Source organism: Pinus tabuliformis, chromosome 2_2, assembly GCF_031772625.1.
Source record: "Pinus tabuliformis cultivar Carrire ecotype Pingquan chromosome 2_2, CPIR1, whole genome shotgun sequence".
Classification (NCBI taxonomy): domain Eukaryota; kingdom Viridiplantae; phylum Streptophyta; class Pinopsida; order Pinales; family Pinaceae; genus Pinus; species Pinus tabuliformis.
The window spans coordinates 112,402,307-112,425,305 of NC_142300.1; positions in this window are offsets into that span (position 1 = coordinate 112,402,307).

Genomic DNA, 22,999 nt, shown 5'->3' on the forward strand with positions numbered 1-22,999 from the left:
CTTCTACCAGAAAATGAAAACCTAGCAACCACTTAAAAATACAGGCCTTTTCATGTATCAGAGAAATATCGTAAACAAGAAAGGTTAATATAACTTCAAAGATTTTGTATTGCACTCGATTTGTGATGGCACGATGTCACTGCATAGCCTAGCAATTACAGATACATTATGAATCCAATAACATAAATGTTTCTCATCATATCATATACAGCAGCAAGTTCAGTCAGATTGCTTTATTGGTCGATTTCCTCGCAGTCCGCAACGTTCTATATTACATACCTCTGTATCCATCACCATTACAATGTTACAATGTTTTTGAGTTAGAGTTTCTGTGATTCATAAAAATTGAGAATTAAAATTACAGTGATTTAGATATTCTTCAGAATTACTCATAATAAGCAATTTCTGAGTCTACTTTTGGAAACACTAATGTGATTCATTACAATGTTGTTATGGCATTCATCGCCTCATCAGTCTGCAATATGCAAACAACAATATAATTAGTATGGAAAATAAAAGAATATATTCAATATTTTGCCATGTGCCAAGACAAGAAAAAGCAAAATCTACTTACATACTGCACACAGTCCGTATATGAGGTTACTGGGTAGGGAACGTGAGGGCCACATAGAACCTGAACTTCCAGTAGGTTTTCATTCACCAAAAACTGCCGATCATTATCATAGGCCTTCAAGCATTCACAAACGGTATATCTGGTAAGCTGGCCATCTCGAATCCTGTTCTCTAGAATCTCCAAACTCTTGCAGCACAGGCTCTCAGCTTTCATGAAAAATGTTTCAGACTCTAGATCCATATAACATGATTTCAAAACTGGTGAAACCACTGTGCAGTCACCCGGGAGAAAATGCACATATAGAAACCATGCACATACTATCAATAAAACCAAAGACAATCCCTTGTGAGACACCATACTTATGCACATTCAAATCTTATCAGAGATGAAGAAACAAATACAGATTTCCAGAGGAAACTTCAGAAACAGTACCAGGATGTGGCACGCAGCGGCACCCCGGGCCGCCCCGCAGATTCCAGGAATCGACCCGCCGCAGGTCGAGCGGGGCGGGGCAGCCCGGGGTGGCGCTGCGCTATGAGAGATGAAGAAACAAATACAGATTTCCAGAGGAAACTTCAGAAACAGTACCAGGATGTGGCAGGCAGCGGCACCCCGGGCCGCCCCGCCCCGCCCGACTGGCGGCGGGTCGATTCCGGGAATCAACCCGCCGCCGGTCGGACAGGGCGGGGCGGCCCTGGTGCCGCTGCCACAAAGAGATGGGGTGTGGATCTAGAGTAAATTAATAAATGGATTAAATTAATAAATAAAAATATTTATTTTTATATCTCATTTTTTTCAAATTTAATAGGAATTTTGTTATTAGTTAAATTTTAAAAAATTTCACAATGAAATTTTGTTTTGAATGTTTTTATTCGTTTTAAAGGCATTTAAATCCTTAAATTTCAAAGTTTAATTTTATTCAATTGTTAACTTATTTTATATATAAATATATAATTAAATTTTATATTTCTTTGTTATTGTAAATATGTTTATGGTGAAAATAAATATATTTTTTTCTCATGAGATTATATGATAGAAAATTTTAGAATGAAATTTTATTTTAAAGTTTAGTAGTATTTAAATTTTTAATAATTATAATTTCTATATAATTTTTTGGCAAATTTTAGGGAAAAAATGATTTTCTCAGGTAAATTATTTTAAAAAATTGGAAATTGACTAATCGCATTTTAAGGAAAAAAACATGAAAAATTAATCATTTGTGAAATTTAACCTCTAATTTTTTCGCCAAAAAATTATTACTTTGTTCTCCACAACCAAAATTGTATTTCAATTTTATTTCATATTATGTTATCTTAAAAATAAATATCACATAAAAGTCATTGTTAAAATTAAATTAAATTAAATGGAAGTATTCCATTCTTCATTTTGCTAACTAAAAGCTCCCTTGTTTATGATGCATGTGATTAAAAAAAATATTTATAGTAAATAAAGTTGGTGACATTGTGTCCCATCACCATCTTGCATAGAAATGAGTGTTCTTTAACCTTTTAAAAATTAGAACCTTAAGAATAACTAAATATATGGACTTATAGAGAAGATATGGACTTTAAAAAAGTCTATATCTTAATATTTTTAAAAAGTATTCTTAACATTTAAAAATCTAAAATGTCAAGAGCAATAGAACATATAAATTTAAAAAAATCTTTCTATTTTTAAAATTGTTTTTTATATTTTGAAAACATTTTTAAAACCCAAGAATAATCATATGAAACGTTTGCACTTAAAAAATACCTAAAAAGGTATTCATAACATTTCATAAACCAAAACCTCAAAAATAACTCATATGGAACATATGGCCTTAAGAAAATGCCCATATCTTTTAAAGAGTATAGTTATAAATAATAGTAATTTAAAAGGCTTTTTAAAATGGTTGTAGAGAATCATGTAGTTGAGATTATCATGATAATGATTTTTAAATTTTCTTGTAAGATAAGGAATTAGCTATAAACTTGCAAGGATTTTAGAAAGAAATACCATTATGGAAACTTTTAAGCTCATAACGATGTGATTAATCCGAAAGACTTATATCTACATTATGGATCACAAATTTTTTTGATTTAACCTCACAATCATTATTTGAAAAAAAAAATTGAAAAAAGATTTACATAGTTTAATATTTTATTGAACTTATGTAACATTGGGGTATTTATATGATTTTTTTGGTTCATCTGACAATTTTTTTATAGGTAAGGTTGGTTAACACATTCAAGATAGAATTAAAGAAAATTATCGAAATATTAACTATACAATTGTTTAAGCTTTTATCCTTGTTAAACATTTAAATAAAACAAAGTACCACATTTGCATTAACATGTAAGATTATTAATTTGTAAAAACAATAGTATCAAAGAAATCACATCTACCCCCGATGGGGGTGTTAATGAAGATAAGACAAGGCTTTGGTTCTTGTGTTCACTGCCCTTGGCTATTAATGCTTCCATTTAATGTGGGAGTACATGACGTCTCCCTCACATGCATGAGAATGTTGTTAAATATTTGGAGAGAGTTTTGAGTGATGGCATGTAGCGAGAAGGAGATTGCGAGAGCTGAGGTTTATTTCTCAGCTTCATGTAGCATATCTTTTGAGTACTGGTTCATGGGGGCTCTCTTAGTGTGCTTCTTCCAATGGTTTTTCTTGAGGGAGAGGAAGAAATGGAGATCATCCCCCTCATCATATGTGAAGGTGGTGTTATGGGCACAGGATTTTTGTTGGTTAATGTGGTGGAAAGCTCTTCCTTGTGGACTGGTTAATTCGGAATGTAAGTTTTGGTCCTCTGTTCTAGCTTTATGTCTCAGTGAGCTTGTTGTTTTTAATTTACTCTTAGTTTATTCGTTGTCTTGGGAGTGTCTTTCTCAACCTTGGATTATTTATAATTCTTGAATTGAGAGACTTCTTTATGCCTGGTCTTGGGCCTAGGATTTTGTTAGTAGGCTCTATCTATGTTGCATCGTGGGTGGTTATGTAGTCAGATTTATCTATGTTGTGTCATTGGTGGTTATTGTCATTGGTATTTTATAGAAGGTCACGCTGAACTTCCATGGTGTTGAGCTTGGGTTAAGGAGTTGTGTTATATACCTTTGGTTTTGGGTTTGTTTCTTACATGCTGTTGTGTTATATACCTTCAATCAACCTCTTAATGACTCTAATATGCCTCCAAGGAAACATCAAAGAAGCAGAAGGAGTGGTGGAAGTGTTTCTCGACCTGGTCATAGGGGTGTGAGATTATTTTCTATGAATCAGTGGCATCCATTTTCAACATTGTCCCTCCTAACGTGCGTCTAGAAATAAAACAATTGGATGTGAAGGTGGGAGAATAAAGTATTCATTGTTTGATTCGAAATTACTTGAAGATTTGGGTAGATGTGTTCTAGATCCGCGCAGCGCCACCCCCGGGCCACCCTGCCCCGCCCGACCGGTGGTGGGTCGATTCCCGGAATCGACCCGTCGCCGGTCGAGCGGGGCGGGGCGGCCCGGGGGTGCCGCTGCCGCGGAGGGGGCGGGGGAGGGGTGGACGGGGTGGGCGGGGAGCGGGTGGTGGCGGTGGAGGGGTGGGCGGGGGGGCCGGGAGGGGGCGATGGCGGGGGATGGGTGGGTGGGCGGGGTGGGCGGGGAGGGGGCGGTGGCAGGGGAGGGGTGGGCGGGGTGGGCGGGGGGGTCGGGGAGGGGGCGGTGGCGGGGGATGGGTCGTTAGTACTTGGGTCATCATTCCAAATGAGAAATTGGGGGGGTGGGCGGAGTTGGATTGTGTCTTAAGTATGATAAATTTTATTGTTTAAATATCTACAATGCAATATCAAATTAGAGATATAATGTCTGTTTTATTCAGTATACAAATAAAGACTTTTGAATTCATTCAGTGATATAATTTGTTCATAATGTCATGTTTTTTTATTTTTATAGTTGAAAAAATTTCAATTTCTTTTGTATCTAGCATGTTGTGGTTGAAAACATGTTAAATTTATACTTAGGAAAGAAAAATGATATTCTACCAGAAACATTAATGTGTTTTTTCCTTAAAATTTAACTTTGTTTGAGACATAAAAAATTGGTTTTATTAGCATTTTTTAAAAAGTTTGAAAATTGACCCTAAAAAAAAAATCATTATTCCAGTATCAACGCTTTCATTTTGAAGCTATATTTTGCACGAAAATTTCGTAGTAAATTTTGTAGACACTGCCATTTTTAAAACATGTTCAAAATTGACACCTAAAAAAAAACATCGTTCCAGTATACACACTTTTCGTTTTTAGCACTGTTTTTGATGTTTTTTTGGGGTTTTTTGGCCAGAGTTCCCGTTTTGAGTTTATAGTTCCCGTTTCAAAGTTTACATTGTTACCTTTTCTCCCTGGGTGTCAATGTAGGTTTGTCATCCTTTGTTTTGGCAACCTGGTGTTTCTCTTGTTTCCCCTTTTGTTATTTCTTCGGTGCTTTGGCCATGGTTTCTTGGCCTTTACCTTTCTTCTCTGTGTGTATTGGTTCCTTCTCCTTGCTGCTGGAGGAGGTGAGCTCCTCGGTCAACATTTTGATGTCGCCATCCTTAGTCAAATTTCGGAAGGCTTCCCACAAGAGAGGGACAGTGTATGTGTGGAGTGCATCCTCCACGAGGAGCTTAATGAGCCCATGATGGGCTACCTGGTCTGGCGTGCCCTCTCGTAATTTGGTGGCACATTCACTCATGGACTGCAGAAGGAAGTAGGGAATACTTAGCTTTTTTTCTGAAGGTAGGTCCATCTGGTGCCTAATTTCTGTGAGCAGCCGGAAATGGTACCCATATACAATGCTAAATAGTCCTTCGCACGTGATATATTTCATAATTTGAAGGCTGACCTCACTCTAGAGCGGCTGTAGGATAGCTCTGCGAACCCCGTTCTTATCCTCTGAGAATTGCTACTCCGGCAGAAAGAACTCCTTTTTAGCCTTCTGGCCTAATTTCCTCTCCTCCTTATCCCACGGTACCCCCATTGGGAGATTAGTGACTCTGCTGATGAACTGTGGTGTGAGTCTGAGATTCAAACCCCTGAAATTGACGACGGCCAACGTTTTTGATTTTGGCTTCAAAGCTCGCAAGAATTCCTCTGCCACCTCATCATCATAACCCGGAAGCTTGTCGCAGAACGACAACCATCGTGCACGAGAAAATAGGTCTACCACCTCAGGGTTCTCCCGTAGCTTCTTTGAGTCTGTCGGTTCCTTCCTAATGAACCCACCCGGCATGGTGAAAGTTTGTTGTGTTAGCCGAAGGTGGCTGGCACGTATCAAAAGATGGGCCTTTGGGATTTCTTTGGACAAAGTGCAGAATTACGCCTCTGTCAAGCACACAGTGCGTGAATTCTCGGCTATCTACAGGTGAGCCTTGACAGGGCCTTAATTACGAACCAAATCCTGTAGAAAACCTCGCACATACACTACAATGACAATTCTCATGCAAAAGGAAGACGACGCTTGCAAATTTAGGTGCAGACTGTAGTTTTACTTTTTTAGGACGTCGACTTCGCCACCCTTCAAACCAATTGCATGGGAGGAACAGGTTCAGGCTTACCTTTTCCAATTCACCACCTTTGACGTGAATAGATTGATTTATTCCGTAGCGGAGAGCTTCCTGTAGCGCCGCTTCTTGTAGAAGTTGCGCACAGGTTCTGGAGAGCGCGCCAGTGGTTCTGCGCCTTCTGTGCAACCACCAGAAGTTTGAACAAGCCGAGGAATCGGAGTAACAAGCTTCAGGGAATTCCGGACGCTTACTTGACTGCAAAGCAGTTGGTGATAGATGAGTGGAGTGACGATCTAGCCGGTGGATTTGAATCCCTGCGGAACTCGTGGTGCGGGGGTGAGCTGTCCCTGCCGGACCGTTGGACGACGTCACCTATTCATTTCACTGCAATTCTGCCTGACCGCCGCATCATTCCCTGCATATCTACCATCGCCATCTCTGTTAGATCACCGCTTCTTACCGACTGGACGCTTCCCACGTGTCCATTTCCCGTTTTGCTTGACACGACCAACACTTTCCAAATCTGATGAGACCATCGGACTGGTCGTGGTGGCTAGTTGAATGGCTACCCGACTGGCTCAACCCATTCATTTTCACACTTGCAAACATTTCAGAGCATTGTTCATGTAATTCGACGAAAAAAGGGTGAGGCACTTACCTGTGCGGCCGCGACGTTATTTTCAGGTTTCAGGACGAGGGTGACGGATCCAGTTGCTGCTGCTTCATGAACAGGCACAGGGGTTCCTCCTTGTAGACTGCTGCTGGTCACGAAACTTATTACCTGGCTGCGGATGGTGCATGTGCCCGCTCTATGTGTTGCAGGTGCCTTGATGGTGTACGCTCTAGCTGGATGAACTGCTACGAGATTCTTGTAGGATATCCTGTAGCAGTTCCTCCTCCTCGGGTGCATGCCGAAACGGTGGAGACGGTGGCATCACGATCACGGTCGCAGGGTCCTCGGATGGCTTTGATAAGTAGCGCGTGGGACCTCTGCATAGCTTTTTTCCATTTGAGAATTGTTTCCTCTGAGAATCCAACGTTTTGATTTGACTGTGCAGGTATTTCCATTGCATGGCAACAGGAGTGGTAGGAGGCGGCAGCAGTGGGTGATGGAGAAAAACATTAGCTTGGATGCCTCCGTGTCGGGCCTCGGGCTTCAGATCTTCCCACATAGTCGGTCCTGGGCCGTCCAAAGATTCTACAGGAAGTTTCCTGTAGAAATACAAAACTTCCTGTAGAAAGTCCTGTAGCTTCCTGTAGAAGGCTAAACTGTGATCAAATCATGCCCAGACCTTGGAAGAGATGAGTGTTTCTGGAGGGAGTGCTGGTGAGGTCACCTGGTAGCATAGTAGGGACCCTTGTCCTTGAGTTGAGGGACCTCTTTTCCTGCATGGAATACCTGCAACCTGCATGAATTATCAAATCTTGAACCTGTTTTCCTTGTTTCTTTGTTTTTTTTTTCTTTTTTTTTTTTGTTTTTTTCTCTTTTTTTTTTTTTGAAAGACAGCAGGGGCGCCTCCATGAGGTTTTCACCCTTACCATCTGCCTTGAGCGCCTCAGAGAGGTTTTCACCCAAGGGTCTTTTTTCACACATTTTCAGAAGACAGCAAGGACGCCTCAATGAGGTTTTCACCCCTACCATCTGCCTTGGGAGCCTCAGAAAGGTTTTCACCCAAGGATCTTTATTTTTTTATTTTTTTATTTATTTTTTTATTTTTTAAATCTTCAGGGTATGCCCAAAACAGAGGTAGAACCCTTCTCTATGACCAGCACTGATTTTTCCACAGTTTTGATGAATTCTTGCCTTGAAAGAGGTTTTCTGTAGATCTTTAGTCGATGCCCATTGACAAGCATGGGGATGGCCTCCTCATCAATGGTTCGAATAAGAACAGACCCATTGTCATTACATTTTTCCACTGCATATGGTCCCAACCATCTGGTTCTCAGCTTCCCTTTGAAATCCTTATGCCTGGAATCATACAACAACGCCCAATCTCCCGGCTGAAATTGCTTGTCATTGAGGTGTTGGTCATGCCACACCTTCCTCTGAAGTTGGACCACTTCTGAGTGGAGAAGGGCCTGCATTCGGTGCTCGTCCAATCCATTCAGCTGCAATAACCTTTCTTGTTGGGCATGGCTGAGATCCAGGTCCAGCTGAGCTGCCATCCTCAAGGTGTTGTACTCGAACTCAATTGACAGCAAAGCTCTCTTCCCATAGACCAGCTCATAAGGTGTGAAACCGGTTGTGGTCTTCCAAGTGGTGTTGTAAGCCCACGTGGCCTCAACCAGGCGATCTGCCCAATCTTTTCTACTGTTGCTCACCACCTTAGTCAAGATCCCTTCCAATGCTCTATTGGTGACTTCCACCTGCCCATTTGCTTGAGGATGATAGGGGTGGAAGTCCTATGCTTGATTTTGTGATGAGCGAGCAGGTCTTCAATTAAGTTGGAGGTGAACTGGCTTCCTTGATCGGTGACTAGCTCTCTTGGGTAGCCAAATTTGTAGAAGATTTTTTCTCTTAAGAACTCGGCCACCTTTTCTTCTGTCACTGCTTTGATTGCCTTGGTTTCTGCCCACTTTGTCAGGTAGTCTGTGCACAAAATGATGTAAGACCTTTGCCTCGAAGGAGGATTGATTGGACCCACAAAATCCATACCCCACTTCTCAAATGGCTCAAGAGTCACTTGAGGTTGGAGAGGCATTTCGTCCCTTGGAGTTGGTTTCCCCATCCTTTGGCATCGGTCACATTGGCTGATATACCTTCTGACATCTTGATGAAGCGTGGTCCAATAGTAGCCTGCCTGTAGGATTTTGAAGGCATTCCTTTTGGCTGCAAAATGTCCTCCACAAGGCCCGTCATGACAGGTTAGGAGGATATCAAAGACTTCCTCCTCCCTTACACAACGCCTTAAGATCTGATCGGGGCCAAGCTTGAACAGGTTGCCCCCGATCCAAGTGAATGAGGCACTCTTCCTCACGATCCTGCTCTTCTCCCTTGAGGATAGGTGCGGAGGGAACTGTGCTGAGACAAGGTAGTTTGCTATATCAGCAAACCATGGAGAGAGTACTGAGATAGCAAACAGATGTTCATCTGGCATCTGGTCATCCACTGTTCCATCCTCACCTGCAGGTAAATCCAACCTAGACAAAAAGTCAGCAACAACATTTTCTTTACCTGGTTTGTCAACGATAGTCAAATCAAACTGCTGCAACAAGAGTAACCATCTAATAATACGAGCATTCACATCTGGTTTATTCATTAAATATCTAATTGCAGCATGATCAGTATGTACAAATGTTTGATAGCCAGTGATATAATGTCGGAACTTGTTTAGTGCATGGACCACGGCCAAGAATTCTTTCTCAGTTACAGTATAATTCAGTTCTGCCTTGGATAAGTTTTTGCTGACAAAGTATATGACGTATGGGAGTTTTTGTTCAACTTGTCGTAAGGCTGCCCCTATGGCTTTGTTCGAGGCATCGGTGTGGATGTGGAAAGGTAGGGCCCAATTTGGACCTCTCAAGATTGGGGCAGACACCAACTTATCCTTTAGTTCATTCAGAGCCTTCTGACAATCGTCAGTCCATTTAAACTCAACATCTTTTGCCAAGAGGCTAAACAATGGCGAGGCTAGCTTGCTGAAGTCTTTAATGAATCTCCTATAATACCCTGCTAAACCTAAGAAACTTCGAACATCTCTTACCTTCTGAGGAGGTGGAACCTTCTTGATGAGAGCAATTTTGTTAGGATCCACCTGTAACCCTTGGCGAGAAATGGTATGTCCTAGCACGGTCCCTTCAGTCATCAAGAATTCAAACTTTTCAGGACTAAGGGACAAGTTCATCTCAATGCACTTGGTTAGGACTTTTCCCAGATTGGACAATGCTTCCTGGAAGTTGGACCCATAAGGAGTGAAGTCATCCATATAGATTTCCACTGAATCATGGACCAGCTCAGAAAAGATGCTCAAGACGGCTCTCTGGAAGGTGGCAGGAGCATTGCATAGTCCAAAGGGAAGAACTCGGTAAGCAAAGGTACCCCAAGGACAAGTGAAGGTGGTCTTATCTTGGTCTTCCGGGCTAATTTGGATCTGGTTATACCCACTAAACCCATCTAGGAAAGAGAAAAACTTCTTTCCTACCAGTCCATCCAACACTTGATCTATGAAGGGTAGAGGAAAATGGTCTTTCTTGGTAGCTTTGTTCAGTTCTCGGTAGTCCACACAGATTCTCCACTTCCAGTTTTTCTTGGGAACCAACACCAGAGGGGACACCCATTCGCTATCCGAGATGGGGTAAATGAATCCAGCATCCAATAGTTTTTGCAATTCTTCCTTGACGATGTCCTTAAGGGCTGGATTCATTCTCCTTTGGGGTTGCCTAACCGGTTTACAATCTTCTTTGATGTAGATGTGATGGGTACAGACCGAAGGATGGACTCCTTTCATCTCCTTATAGCTCCAAGAAAAAGCATCTAGATGACTGGCCAACAGACTACTCAGCTCCTTTTTCCTGGGAAGGAGATAGGGAGGAGCTGATATTTAGCGTTCTCTCGGGGCCGAACTCCACATCTTTGACTCTGGGAGAAACTGGGTTGGTCCCACAAAGGTCCACTAAGGTGCTGGCTTGGGCATCCTCCACCAATTCCTCTAAGGAAAATGCACTGGGAGGTGGATTCTGAATCAGGGTCTCAATCAAATCATCCTCGGTTGGTGGGCCTCCCCTAGTGGTGTCTATGGTGCACAAAGGTGCTGAGTACACCTCATCCTCTTCTCCTTCCTCCAACCAAAGTGGTAAGTCATGCTCTAATGAGGGTTGGGCAGGAGGGTACAGGACTAGCTGCTTGGACATAGGACCATTTTTGATGGTCATGTTTCCTGCACGGTAGCTTATGTAAGCGTCTGCAGTGGCTAACCAAGGCCTTCCCAAAATAAGGGGGTATCCAGTAAGCTTTGCCTTTGGTTGCAGAACCAAGAAGTCTGCAGGGTACTCCCAAGAGTCAACAGAGACCAAGACATCCTCTACAATCCCTTCGGGAATCACGGTGGAGCAATCTGCTATTTGCAGGACTGTCGAGGTCTTTCTCAAGGAACTGTGAAGGTTGAGTTTGAGCATGGTATCTCTGGTCATCACATTAATGGCAGCCTCCAGATCAATCAATGTGTGTGGTATGATGGTGCCATTCATGTGTACATCAACTACAGGACTCCCAGGATCCAAATACTTTGGGCAGATTACTTGCCCCAACATAAGATCAGACAGTTGTCCTATGACATTGATGGTTGAAGCATCTCTTTTTCGCCTGCCTGGGTGTCTGAAACACTTTTCCTTAACCAGTTTGTTGTAGATCGGTACATCTTTGATGGCTTGGAGAAGTGGTATTCTCACACACAACTGTTTGAGTTCTCCCAGAAGCTCATCCTCTTCTGGGTTGGGTTGTGTGGTGGCCGTAAGTATCTCAGGAAAGGGTGGAATGGCTTTTGGTTCACTTTCCTGTTTATCTTCCTCGTCTTCTAGGGGAGGAGGTTGGCGATCCGGAAGAGTCTTTCTAGATCGCAGGTTGATCTCCTGGATCTCCACAGCATAGGTATGGCATGATGTTTCCCCAGTATATACCTGCTGGGCCTGTCGGTTGTTGGGGTTCAGGTTCGGATGAGCAGGCATTTGGGGTTGCCTTGGAGGAGCAGGAGGTAATGGTTGTGGTTGAGCTGGTGGTGGAGGCAAAATGGTGGGAGGAGTATTGTACTGGGGCCTCCACCCTGGTTGAGGTGCATTCCACTGAGGCTGTGGCTGAGCATGTGAGTGAAACGAATGAGTAGTGGGCTGAGTATGGTACTGAGGCGGGTAAGACCATTGAGGAGGCACAGACCAGGAAGGATGAGTAGGGGGACCCCAGGAAGGCATAGGAGCAGATTGGTTGGGGATATAATAAGCTTGGGGTGTCCCTTGCATCCCCTGTTGGTAAGGTCTAGGTCCATGTGGCCTCCTTTGGTTGAGGAAATAGAGAGGTTCAGTGGGCGCTTCTGTCCCTTGATACATGGCTTTAAGCCCAAGTAAGGTTGGACATTGGTTTTTGGGGTGGTCCTCCTCACAAACAAAACATACCTCAACCGAATGTAATGGGCACTCGTTCTTAGGGTGTTTCCTTGTACACCTAGGGTAGAAGATAGCCAAAGCCCTCTCAGCTTCCTCTTTCTTCTGCTGGATTCGGAATGTATCAAGTTGCATGGCAATGGTCTGTCTCACCTCACTCTTGTGGTTCTCTAATTGATTTGCAAACTCATGTTTGGAGAAAGGAATACTAGCTGGGAGGAGGTTTCCTCTACCTCTTTTCTGGGCTGCCCTAGAATGGTTTCTAAACACAGTCTTTATATCCTCATAAGGTAGTTGGTAAATATCTCCTCCAGCTAGCATGTGAAGGGTATCTAAGAGGTCTTCAGGGACTCCTCAGAGCAGGACCAACTTGAGAGATTCAGGGTCAAGTGTGCACCTGGCCCGTTTATAGCTAAGTTGGAACCTTTCCTCATAATCTTCTAAGGACTCATCATTCCCCATGATCATCCGAAAGATTTCTCCCTTGGCTTCCTTGGACCTATAGTAGTCCCGGTTTTTGGTATTGAAGGCTCGCTGCATCTGGGCCCAAGTGGTGATACTGTTCCCAGGTAAGCCCATGAACCAGCGTAATGCTGCATCCTTAAGGGTAGAGGGGAAGAGTTTCAGTTTTTGCTCATCTTCGGTATAGTCATAGGTTCGACAAAGGACGACAAACTCAAACAGGAAGGTATCAGGGTCTTCAGTAGTCAGTCCATGGAAGTGAGGTAAAGCGGGGGGGCTTATGTTCTTCATTTTCATGTCTCCATTGGTCTCTCGGATGGGGAAGGCACCTTCTATTCTCTCATCTTCTCCCCTATTGTCAGCCATAGCTTCAGATGGAGTGTTCTCTAACTCTTCTTCTGTTATAGGATCTTCGTATATCTTAGGAGGTTCGCCTATAGGTTCTTCTGGATCACTGTCACCAAAGAAGAGAGAAGGGTGACTTAGTGATGTGGTGGGGGTGTTGGGTAAGAATTTGCCTGTTTTATCTCGATTTCTACGAGGCATGAAATGGAAAGACTTTGATTGCTTTTGTTTTTTCTGGTACCTGCAAAACTAAAACAGATTGAACTGCAACTAACTATCTTGCTGAAATGGAAATGCGGAATTGAAATGAAAGCATAAAATAACTAAGCTATTTTGCTCAAATGAAATTGCAGGAATGAAATGCTAGGCTACGCTTGCAGAAATGAAATTGCGGAATTGAAATGTTAATCTATGAAAGCAGGAAATGTCTATGCTACTTTTGCAGAAAGGAAATTGCAGAATGGAAATGAAATAAAATACTTAGCAGAAGGCGAGAGTAGGAAAGTAGAAGAAAAGCAACAATCACCAATACTCTGACGCTTCCCTGGCAACGGCGCCAAAAAGATGGTGGGCTCCAGTATTGTAGCAATAATGCTACAACTCCTGGAGCTTCCTTATTTAATTTTATCAACCCGGTAGTTCATAACAAACTTGGAAGCGACGGTGCTGTATGCACAAGTACTAGCTCTTGCCGCAGCTGTCACTTGGTAAGCTGGCACAAGTTCGCTAGGGGCTTAAGCCAACTTCTATGAGTTCTTAGAAGAAGCTTTTTAATTGATGGATGAAAGCTAACTCAAAGGAAGCTAATCTACTTGCAGAAAGGAACCGAAAGCCAACAAGAAACGCAAACCCTAACAAACCCTAATTCTACCAGCTAGTCCTACTGATGCAAAGATGGGAATGCAAACTACTGAAAGAGATGCCATTACTTCTATGAAGGTAATATGCATGTGTCTAGACTACTTCTACCTGAAGAAAACATCTTTTTGTATTTTTGAATAAGTTATTTAGAATTATCATGCATGTGCTTGTAACTGGCTTTTTACTGTGCAGAGGCGAGTCACGGAGGAGAAATGCTTGGAAGAGGTCGGGAAGGCTCAGAGAGGGTCTAAGGAGTTCCTAACATCCTTCCAGAGAGTTTCACAAAGTTGGGCTGCCAAGAAACCGCGTTTATGAGCTTCTACAGGAAGTCTGCAGGGGTTCTACAGGATGTTTCAGAATTTCTATAGGATGTTCAGTAATTCCTACAGGATGTTCTAAGATTGGATTTTGGATGATGGGTGAGTGGAAGAGGCTGCATGGATGGATAGGGAGGTAGGAGAGGGGTTTGTAATGACTTAGGGACAGAGAGATGAGGTGATGAGAGGGTGTGCAAAGCTAGTTTGTCTTAGAGAGGGCAGAGGGAATGGAAGGCCAAAAAGGTAGGCTGACGTGGGTAGTAGAGTAGTTGTGAGACGAGGGGTCTAATTTGGAGATGAGCAGTTGGCCTGGACAAAGCTTAGGAGGACAAGAGAATGCTGGAGATGCACTGCACAATATAAACTGAACCAAATCATCCACGTCCTGCACAATATCAAAATATTAGTAATCTATCCTAACTGTTTAATGGAACCAATGAATAGTAACGTTATTTCTAAAGAGAACCATGTATGGTATTGAAGCAAAGAAAAATTCAAAGAGGTCTGAGCGCATGGATAACTTCTACAAATGGAAATATTGCACCAAAGACAGCATGAAGACGCAAACCAATGTTTTGGTTGGGAAGCACTGTCTACAATTCCAGCCCCTAGAAAGAGGTGAAAATGAGAGTGCAGTCAACCCTTTTCTGGAACTTTTATCAAGTCTAATCTCTTTACTCTATTCTAAACATATGGAGCAACTCTATCTTCTAACAATGACCTACTTAACCACACCACGAAATCTAACTCGACAAACTGCATTTCAAATGCATGTAAAGGAAACCATACTGCTGAAAGAAAAGATATCAATACAAAAGAAGGAGGCCCTAGGCTCTCAGGTTGGGCCCAACCCCGAGAGCTATGGCTCCTCTAGAAACTCAGAACTGAGATCAAATCTGACTGCTTTCCATTAAAATATAATAATCATAAGTCAAAAGGTCTGCCAATGATGGCTACAAAAGAGCAAAAACAAAGCTAGCAGCTCGTAGTGCAGAATGTGCAACAGTTTTCCAAAAGTCCTTTTCGAAGGCTAAAGACTTATCATTTATACATCACGAGGCCCCCAGTTGGCCTCCTAAATCTGTGGGACTCGGCTGACCAAACTGGGAGTGAACAACTGCTTCCTCAAAATCAGTTTGGCTGCCTTCTAGATCCGGTTGTGGTGGCTGTTGGAGCTCGGAGTTGGGGGTGAAGATCCCGAGGAGGGCCATTTAATGCCGTGGACAACCTTCCTACGAATTCTCAACCCCATCTTGGCTGTCTCCTAGCCCTTATCTGCTCGGTTTTGCTCCAACATGTGTCAAAAAATCCTGAAATGAGCACGTGTTAGCCACCTAGGAATAGTGACTGCCCTTATTCGTACAAATGACATAAACATACTAAAAAATGATGCATAAATTATGAAAAATGAAGGATTGAGCAAGGGTAGTTAGGCCAAATGAGCCCAAAATGTTACCAAATTTGGGGCTCATCACACTTAAGAAATGGAGACCCTACCTAATGGGAAGACACTTGAAGGTAAAAACATATCATGATAGTCTTAAATACTTTTTAGAACAAAGATTATCCTCTGAAGAGCAACAAAAATGGGTCATAAAGATGTGGGGTTATGACTTTGAGATCATCTACAAAAAGGGTAGCAAAATGTCGTGGCAGATGCACTCTCAAGAAAGGATGAGGATGTGGAAGCATTATTTTGTGCTATTTCTATTATCCAACTAGATTGGATAAACGAAGCAAGGAAGGAATGGAAGAAGGATGAAGAAGTGTGGCCACTCATTCAAAAGTTGCAGAAGGTCCTAGTTCAAACAATATTGCTAGAACTTGACGAGGAAGGAAAAATCATATTGGAGCCTGAAGAAATCACAGAAACAAGAACCTGTCAGCTATGAAATCGATCAATTTCAGAGTATCTCATCAAGTGGAAGAACTTACCTACTGAAGATTCCACATGGGAGGACAAGAATTTTATACAGAAGCGTCAAAAACTACTCAAGCGTTGAGGACAACACTTTTTGAAGGAGAGGGGCATGTTAGGTCCTTATACTACTAGTGCAACCCCTAATGTTATTAGTACAACCCCCTTATTATATTGTTGTGCCCATGTAGTCCCCATATTGTTATTATTGTGCCCCAAAGAAGCCCACTATTTTTATTATTGTGCCATTACATTATTATTGTTATGTCGGATCTAATTATATTATGACCCCTTAGATTCCTATATATAGAAGGAGGTCTTGTCATTTGTATTATCCAAGAATTGTTCATTTGTGTAATGTAAAGGAGGTTGCCCCCTCGAAGAGGCTGAATTCTAAGGCGTTGATCTATCTTTTCTATCTTTTGTGAGCTGGTTTCCTAACATGTGAGATCCAGGTAAGGGGGGCCCTGATTTGCCCAAGGGGAGTGTGAAAATCAAGCAGATCTAAAGGATGGTGTGATGCTGAGTGAATATCTAACTAAGTATTGATGCATGCATTTTAAACAAGTGCGAGAATCAATTAAACTGAAGGAAAATGAAGCATGTGAAGAGAGTCACTGAAACAATGACCATTGGTGAAACAATAGGGTAACTCATGCAACACTTAGGAAAGGAAATATAAAACTTGAAACAACACTTCTACAAGCTAAAACAAGTTAAAACAACAACATTTTTTCAAAGAAACAAGTGAAACAACACTCTCACAATCTAAACAACAAAAATCGACAGAAAAAGCGACAAAAGACTAGAAAAGCAAAACTCATCCAGAAAAGCGATGACAATCACACCAAAGCCTCCTTGATCTCCTTGAGAATGTTAGAAATCCAATATTGAGTGTGAAAATGAGATCTATTAGCATAGATTAAATATATTTGGTCAAGTTAGGGTTTATGACGCACATGCCTAAAATCAAGGAAAAAGTGACACTTGGCGATAGTTTCCAAAATAACTCCAGTTCCTCCTTTGGGTTGCTAAAAATAGATCCCTATTTTTTAGGGATGATTTTCTATTTTTTATTTTTTTATTTTTCTGGAAAAACTACCATGCATTTCCAAGAAATATTGCATAATTTTTGGGATAACCAAGTAACTCTCTGGTTCATGCATTGTGCAGTTTCTAAGCATCGTGGGTTCTGCAATTTCTGGGCTGAGTGGCTCTGGGATGCCTCTCATGTCTGCACAATTTCTCAGATCAAGGATGGATGCCATCCAATACTGCACATTTCCTAAGCTCAAGGCTCATTGTCAAGGACTGTGTAATTCCCAAGAGCGAGGCTAGTTTCCCTCAAGAATTGTGTAGTTCTCTAAGGCAAGCCTGAAACTATTGAAATACCAAGTCAAGAGATTGGCTTATGGGTTAGAAAATGAAATAACTAGAAAAACACAAGACAAGATGAAAAGAATAAGGCTTAGTCGTAGCACAAGTACCTAGATCAGTGCAAGATGAGTGATGTGATTTAGAAGGGAGGCTACAAAATAAAAGCATAGGCAAAAATTTTGAGGGTGGTTGTAGCTGCTACACCATACTGCAAATGTAAAAGTCTACTATACATAGTTTCTCCACACACCCTTTTTGTTGCACATCATTTCTCCTTCCTGTGCATATTACAAAATTAGTCTCTTTTATGTAGAGATACGAAACACTGCAAATCCACAAGGATGTGTGGAGGATGAGGTATGTGCAGGAGAATGTGTGTAGACATGAAATTAGTTTTAAATTATTTTGCATTTAATACTTTTACAGATTTAGCTATGGGGGAGAGCACTTGCATAGAGGTATGAATTTGTGTAGAATTAAGGATGTGCAAAGGAAAAAGTATGTGTGGGAGAACGAAGGCGGGGGGGTGGTTAGGGGGGGTGTTCCCTTGGTTAGTACCGTGACAATGATAGAAATATAGGTATTTCTAGTGTGTTTACCTTTTATTATTTCATTTTAAGCTGTTTTCTATTTAAATATTTTACATGTTTAGGTGTGCAGGAGAATAGTTGCATAAAGTTGTGAATCTATGTAGAATGAAATATTTGCGGAAGATTGGGTATGTGTGGGAAAAATGGGATGCAAAGGCAACTTCTTTGTGCAAACACAAAATTAATTCTATACTCTTTTCCATTTAAAACTTTTACAAATTTAGCTATGCGAGATAGCAGTTTAGTTTAATTGGGAACATAAACTTTAATTTGTAATGTAATATGCACAATTAGAAAGAGCGATTTGTAAACTAGAAATAATGAATATCTACAATTTTCCTCTCTAGTGACTATAGAATTTGTGTCAATGTCAAATTGCACTAAATTTGTATTAATTGAGTGTAACAAAAACTTTCATTCGTAATATTGTGGTTTTTCAAATAAATTTCGTGTAGGAAAATTTATTGGCTAAATCAATACTCTAAAAAATCATTAGCTAAATATATTTGAAGTATTTTCTATCTACAAAATCTAATTTGTGAACCTTTTCAGCAGGAAAAACCTATCCGCTATTTACAAAATTGATCTTGCTGATGAGGACCTTGTCGTAAGCGACTATCAAAACAAAGTAAATAACAAAGAGACTTAAATCTCGAGTCGTTCCTAGCTAAAACATATTTCTCTTTGTCATGTTTTATCTGTAGGTATCACTTTTCTCTTTCACAATAACGATTAGCGTGTTGATATTGTCAAAATTCGATAGAAGTCACTAACATAATTGTGACCTCAAGGTTGGGGGATGAACACCTGTCTTCCTCACCAAGAACATCATCATTGACATGGGGCTTGGACTACATATTTCAAAAAAAGAAAATTTATTATTTCGATTATATAAATAAATAATCAAAATTTCACATTAAATGTAAATCAAAATTTTTAATCATTTACTTTTGATTGTGCAAGTGCTTTTCCATTTAAAAGAAATGTCAAAGAATAGGTATCAACATAAACATTTAATTCATGACATATAAACACATACATACATGAGGAATAAAGGACTCGTTCTATATCATGGATGTGAGTAATATGGCATTTTTCAAGCGTAACTTTTTATAGCCAAGGACCTGCATAAATGGGACTATGAGACCAAAACAATTATCATAAATTTGAGTCAACCTTTGGTAAATGCAACTAAATATATCTTAAAGAAGGAAGTTATGGGACTTTATTTTTGATAACTCAAATAAGAAAAACCACAAATTAGGCTATTAAGACTCTCAATAACATTCATAGGTCAAATATTAAGGTTAGATTGTTCACCCATAAGAAATAAATTTTAGATTACTTTAGGAAAAAAAGAATTTGGAACATAAGCATGGTTTGGTCCTAAGTAACTACATTGAAGAACATGTAGCCATTCAGATTGGGGGTTTACTTTGGACCATTATGAGAAACAATTCTTAGACACAATTAAGTACACTTGAGTGACAAGGGAAAAAATGAAGGAATCATTTTAATAGTGAATTTCATAGCTTACCATGCTACTTCTTCTTATTGATGCAGGATTGTATTCATCTTGATAATCAATTAATAAACTCATGTTCCTTTTTGGTTAAGGCCTAACGAGTGAACAATATGTATTTATCTTGGAAATTAATGGATGACATTAATCTTCAAAGGTTGTGGAGAGAGGAATGGAGATGGTTAATTCAGCTTATTTCACATGGCTCTATTCTTCTACAAGGTCACAAGGATAAACTTGATTTGACTTCAAACAAAAAAATAATATTACTCAAAGATAAAATAGAAAGAAGGGTGACATGGAGTGGGGCCAGATAAAGGATCCCCTACTTACCCTTCAACTTCTTAACTTCACCTTTGATCACCCTTAATGACATGGCCATGAATTTTAGCTTGTTTTTGGGATCTAGGTTGATTATGAGGGTATTTTTCATTCCAACATGTATGCTCATTTTGAGGACCATACTTGATCAAAGCATCACACTCAGCAAGAGGGTTGTTCTTATCAAAAGGGTAATGGTTAATATGATCATAGTAAACTACACATATTTATGATCACATTTTCATTTTGAAAATGCAATCATATATACTAACTTACACATTCTCAATTTATGAATGATAAAATTAGCATATAAGAATCATTAATGAGATGTTATGTACTTCCCCCATATTAGCAATGTCTACATCTATTCGATTCAAGTTGTAATTTATCAACAAATCTTATTCTGCAACTATTGATCTTATCGTGCATACAAATACACAGTTTCTTTCACGTCCCTCAAATATACAACTGGGTTTCTTATTTATTATCCTGAGTGGGGTACTGTTTACAAACTCTACAATATTCCCCAATGCTTTTGGCCTTCCATCAATATAGATAGAAATTTCATTGTTTTTATCGTTGTTAATCCGTATATAATTTTCATCCAATCTATATCTCTGCATACTCTCATATATCAAACCAACTACAACCAATATCTATAATTGTAACAGGGTCTGAGGTACTCCATAATTTCATTTAATTCGCCATAAGGAACATTTATGTTGTTGTGGCAAATAACGCAAACCATGTAGCAATTATGGAGTAATGTGATAAATCCTCTCATTGAGGCAAAAACATGTTTTTACTTGAGGACGATCATTGTACCCATGTTTTCACTAGATTTTGGAACCTCATGGGCACCTCGATGTATTCTATGCTCTCAACATTGTAAGAACATGACCCCCCTAAAGCAATAAAAAATTCCATGCATCTACGAAATTTTCTTCTGATCTTTTCACCCCTAGTTGATCTTTGTTTTTTCAACATACAAGATCTTTGATCTTCATCTAATCTACCTAAACTTCCCTCGCTCAACAAAGACAAATATGATAGGTACCTGTTTGGTTATACCTACAATCCATCCAATGTGTTCCTATTTAACATTGAGATGAAGTGAATAAAGTAAGAAGAAATTCCATTAAGAGAAAATAAAGGCTGCCAGTTGAAGGAAACATTAAATATGGAAAATATTTGCAAGAAAAGAAACATTATTGTGGCCTTGAACCATTTCTCTTGGATTTCTACCATATACATTTTCTGGCCATATAGAGCCCTTCCATGCACAATTGTGTGGGCCATATGGCTCTCTAGAAACAATATGCTATTTCAGAGTAAATAGCTCTTTCTTATCCAAGCTTGTCTTATGATTAATTATGTGCATGAAGCTTGACTTATGATTAGTTACCACCAAAATTCCTCATATTAATATTCAGAATGTAGCAGTTCCTTGGTGTTGACTTGAAGCCCTGATGATGTGGATCTTGGATTGAAAATTCATAATTATTATTTTATGATTTTGTGATAGCATACTCCACATATGAGATTGATTCTCAACACCATTATTCTCCTAATGCTCCCTATTTCTTTAGATATTCACATCCCTTTTATGGAAATTTTTTTAATAGAGTTTTTATATGAAAAGGCTAAGAAAATGAAATTTCTCATGAAGTATAAACATAACAAGAGTTGTACATGTTTTCTATTTCTCCCCATTCATTAGTCTCCCTCCTTTATTTGATAAAGAATGAAATTGGAAGGTGAAAGGTCACCCATGCACTTCAAGTTTCCTTCAAAAAATGATTTTCTAGAGCATTAGATTCTAAATAATTTGACAAATGAAAATTGGAAGGAAAAATGTGGTCAAAGTCTCTAGGGTCTTAGGCCATTTATAGGGTCAGTCAATTAATGTGAAACTTTATTTATTTTATCTTCATAAAATGAAAAAATACCTTTCTTTTAGTCACATATAATCGAAAATTTGGAAATTAATATTTGAGTAAATTTCAAACAAAAATAAATATACATATAAATATAACCATAGGTTCATAACTATTTGTAACTATCAAATGTCACTGTCACTATCACTAATTGCCCATAAACATATCAAAATTTTACTATCCATAATAAAATAAAAAAATGAACCGTCTCCATCTTCGTTAATTATTATTAATACACTGTCTTTAATTCATACCATGCCATTTCAATTAACACCAACAAACATTGGTGCTTTACACGAAAAAAATTCAAAAACAAATGACATTTTTTCTTGTAATTTACGATAGTATGGGCCATACCATTGGACTATGTCATCGGAAATTAGTCATATATGTAGTATATTTGATATAACTATTCATCAAGCAACCAAATATTATGTACTTGGAGGGGAGAATCTACCTCACTTGTATAGATTCATCTTAACCATGGATCTAGCAAGAGCGACGAGGGATCAAATCTATTGAGGTGAATATATATATATATATATATATATATATATACAGAGAGAGAGATAGAGAGAGAGAGAGAGCGAGAGAGAGCGAGAGAGAGCGAGAGAGCGAGAGAGAGAGAGAGAGAGAGAGAGAGAGAGAGAGAGAGAGAGAGAGAGCGAGAGAGAGAGCGAGAGCGAGAGCGAGCGAGAGTGAGAGAGAGCGACAAAGAGCGAGAGCGAGAGAGAGCGAGAGTGAGCGAGACCGAGAGAGAGCGAGAGAGAGCAAGAGAGAGCGAGAGAGAGAGAGAGAGAGAGCGAGAGTGAGAGAGAGAGAGAGAGAGCGAGAGAGAGAGAGCGCGAGAGAGAGAGCACGAGAGAGAGCGAGAGAGAGCGAGAGAGAGAGAGAGAGAGAGAGAGAGAGAGAGAAAGGGACACGTGTCAACTCCAAGTCGAGCATGGACATACTTACGCATATCTCTCATACTGGGTTGTAGAATGAGCCTCTCAACTCAATAAATATTATCAGTAGGAACCTCAAAAACCACAACTTCATCCCCAAATGGGTAACAAACTTCTATAAACCATCAATCCTCTAATTAATACCATCAAGGCAACAAATTTTATATGAATTTTAGCATGGGATATGTATAATTTCTTCAAAACCATTTCAAAAGGACCCATAGT